Source organism: Macaca nemestrina, chromosome 10 (assembly GCF_043159975.1).
Source record: "Macaca nemestrina isolate mMacNem1 chromosome 10, mMacNem.hap1, whole genome shotgun sequence".
Classification (NCBI taxonomy): domain Eukaryota; kingdom Metazoa; phylum Chordata; class Mammalia; order Primates; family Cercopithecidae; genus Macaca; species Macaca nemestrina.
This window is the reverse complement of record NC_092134.1, coordinates 43,953,411-43,957,333: the sequence shown is the minus strand read 5'-3', so window position 1 is coordinate 43,957,333 and position 3,923 is coordinate 43,953,411. Positions and strand designations below refer to the sequence as shown.

General features: G+C 38.2%; 1 non-coding gene across 1 annotated transcript; it reads right to left on the bottom strand.

Moving 5' to 3' along the window:
- Nucleotides 1–1,161: 1,161 nt before the first annotated feature.
- LOC112427065 (U7 small nuclear RNA) lies at nt 1,162–1,224 on the bottom strand. Its single transcript, XR_003018519.1, has one exon. It is a non-coding gene; the product is annotated as a U7 small nuclear RNA (small nuclear RNA).
- Nucleotides 1,225–3,923: the final 2,699 nt, after the last annotated feature.

Here is a 3,923-nt window from a genome sequence, read left to right as displayed (position 1 = left end):
TTTTCATTCCATCGTGCTTAGCTAACTGACAATAATCCTTCAATGAAATAAGCTTGTTGGAAAAGGCCTTTTTTGTAAAAGTAAGACATGCAACAAAAGTTATGAGAACCAATTCAACTAGAAACCTTTAGTGTACCCTGAATCCCACAGATAAATGACCCTCAGAGTTCAGCTCCTTGGAAAGCAGGATGTTTCTGTCTGTACATACACAAAGTCCACCAACTTTAGTCCTATTTCTGACCATTTCAGCACTGTTCTGGATACCAAAACGGGGTTCCCATGTGTCTTTCAGAGAGGGAATTTCCTAGAACGGCAGCTGACCTCCACTACCCCAGAATGCCCACACTCCCAGGGTTTGTCTAGAGCCCATCTGGCCTTTGAGTTGGGGGGGGTCAGAGGCGGTTGGGTAGGGGTGTCGTTCCCCAGGGCATTCATTCCATACAGCCTGCCTCAGCGAGGGACTTTTTATTGTTTGCTCCCAACCTGCAAGCCCTGCCAACTTCAGCATTAAAGCAGTTAGGCACAGTGATGTTTCCCAAAGGGAAAAGAAGGAAAAACTTTATCAAGAAAATTGCTCTCTTTTTAAACTCCTGACCTTATTAAACATTGGAGAGAATAAAAACTGCTGACAGTCTTAAATATGTTGAGTACAATAAGCCAAAATTAGTTCTCAGAGCTAAATCTTGGCTGTCTCACTTAAATGATTTAGTCACCATCTTTTGGAAAGGACAATGTGAACAACAGAGTCTTTAGTAGATCACTGAGACCCAAAAAGAAACGTGGGCTGGAGTGCAGTGGCGCGATCATGGCCCATTGCAGCCTTGACCTCCCAGGCTCAGGTAATCCTCCCACCTCAGCCTCCTGAGTAGCTGGGACTACAGGTGCACACCACCACACCTGGCTAATTTTTGTATTTTTTGTAGAGACAGGGTTTTGCCTTGTTGCCCAGGCTGATCTCAAACTCCTGGGCTCAAGTAATCCACCCTCTTGAGCCTCCCAAAGTGCTGGGATTACAGGTGTGAGCCACTGCACCCAACCCTAAATTATTTCTTAATTTATACTGGTTTATTGCCTTTTACCATGTGCTGATACAAATCATCTTATCTGACTCTCATAAGAAAATGTCTGGGAAAATATGATTCCTCTCTATTTTTTCCCATGGGGAGTTTTCCAGTTAAAAAATTGAAAACCTCTTAGATAAATTTTAAAAGAGCTGTAACACTTCTTCATTCTTTTAAATGAAAACAACAGAGGTTCAGAAAAAAAGTTAAGATGGTTTTCCTATGGTCACAAACTAGTGGCAGATCAAAGACTAGAAACCAGTTATATTACTCCTATGTTGGTATTCTGCTTCATCTTCTACCTACCAAAGAGAAAAATGTTACATATATGTGTGAATATGTATCTTGCATCTATAAAACTTCCATCATAATAGTAGATTATTCTGTATGAGTAGTTTCTTATCCCCTTAATGCTTTATTAGCTTTTGCTATTCTCATTTCGATCACTTTTTTAAATGTTTTGTTTCTCCAGGCCTATTAACACCATTTCAGAATGCTAATATCACCCAATGAAAAGCATTCATGTTATTTAAATAAACAGCTAATTTGATTATAAATCTAAGAGCATAGTCATGATTGATGAATATTATGGTTACATGAGGGTTTTACATGGTTAATGCACACTAAGCAAAACATACCCATCATTGCTAATTGAACTAAGCATTAATTATAAAATATAAAATTTCAGGAATCATTTTTCCATTTAATTGCCATAGCTCTATTTTTAAACTTTTCCCCGCTTTACTTTAAGTGCAATCTTTTTAGTTGTCCTTTGTTGCTTTTTCCATCTCTATAACAAAATCTAAAGAAAATACAAAGCCAAACATTTTCACCTTAGAAATTACAACAATTTTATTCCATCCTCTAGCATTCACATTTTGCTCTTTCCTGTTTAAGTTGGATGACTTCTCACTTAGAGGAACTGAATGTATTCCACTGAGTTCTTTAGCTCACATTCTCCACCATGTGTGGTCAATTAAGTCCCAGCAGTATGGAGGAGTTTTCATTTAAACTACTGCACTTCCTGGGAAACAGTGGGGCTTACATCTAGTTTCTAAACATTGTTAGAACTTGATGGGTACAATTTCTTCTCAATAGCCTCAGCATAGAACGCATCATGTTAGATACGACCCCATCTCTTTCTAATTTGGCAGTGAATCACCCTTTTAAGAAACCGCACTGTTTTTATGAAAGATCTCAGTGATCTCTACCCATCAGAGGATTGTCTTTATTTTCTGTAAATGTTTTATTTTCTTTCATGCAAATATGCGCCTGGATTTTAAAGTGGATGCACCATTCAGAAAAGCCTATATAAAATTACCTCTAGCAAAGTAAAATGGGAACACAAAACAGACGAATGGAAGACAATCATGAAAAAAATGATCGGCTGGGCGCCGTGGCTCCCAGCACTTTGGGAGGCCGAGGCGGGTGGATCACGAGGTCAGGAGATCGAGACCATCCTGGCTAACACGGTGAAACCCCGCCTCTACTAAAAATACAAAAAATTAGCTGGGCGTGGTGGCGGGCGCCTGTGGTCCCAGCTATTCGGGAGGCTGAGGCAGGAGAATGGTGTGAACCCGGGAGGCAGAGCTTGCAAAGTGAGCAGAGATCACGCCACTGCACTCCAGCCTGGGCAACAGAGCGAGGCTCCGTCTCAATTAAAAAAAAAAAAGAAAGAAAAAAAAGAAAAAAATGATCAGAGTCAAATGGTGAAAAAACATTTCACACATATTTTAATGGAGATTTTGTTCTTGTTGGTAGTATTAAAAATGTCAAAATCAATCTTCAAAATATAATAAGTAATACAATACTTTGTGGTTCTTTTTGGGAAATGTTCCTTAAATCCGATTATTGAAAACGTATTTTTCTTTAGGTTTTTAGACATCTATTAAAATGTGCCTGAGATAAACTAATGGTTGTTAGGTTACACATAAAGGAAGAAGGTATGTAATTTATATTGGAGAAGGATACAAAATTTTTACAATAAAAACTTCATTAAGGCCTGGCGTGGTGGTTCACGCTGCAATCCTAGCACTTTGGGAGGCCAAGGCAGGCAGATCACTTGAGGGCAGGAGTTCAAGACCAGCCTGGCCAACCAGGTGAAACCCCATCTCCACTAAAAATACAAAATTAGCCAGGCATAGTGGTGCATGCCTATAGTCCCAGCTACTAGGGAGGCTGAGGCAGGAGAATCATTTGAACCCAGGAGGCAGAGGGGTTGCAGTGAGCTGAGATCACTCCATTGCAATCCAACCTGGGCAACAAAGTGATACTCCATCTCAAAAAAAAAGAAAAACTTCATTAATATAGATTTTCTTCTTTGACTATATGTAGCTGTTCATCCATGAGACATTAGCAGTTAACAATTTGCCGACAATTTTAAGTCACGCTACAGGGGATATGTATCCCTACTTAAAAATTCAAACCAAGTTCAAAGCTTTGGATTTTTTTAATGTTTATATTTATTTATATTTCATTGTATTTGTTACTTTTTTGCTTTTTATTTTTATACAGAAGAGTATTGCTCATCACAATTGAGCTTCTGTGAATTACAGCTGCTGCAACATAGCCACCACATTTTGTTAACACTTTGTCTTATATGTGTATAGTTTCAAGCAAAATTACTTTGCTGTTAAAATCATAAAATTTCAATAAATCTTCACCCTAAAGAGTTTCAGTTATAAAAGGTCTATTGCACTTGATTTACAATAGCAAGATATCAAAGAAGAATAAAGCCAAAATAGGAGAAAACATTTCCTTGTTACATAATTCCAAAAAAAAGCCAAGTATCTCCACTCAATTATAATTGCATGCATTCCCAACACTTAGGTTAAAAATCATTTTAATAAAAAGGGCAAATTT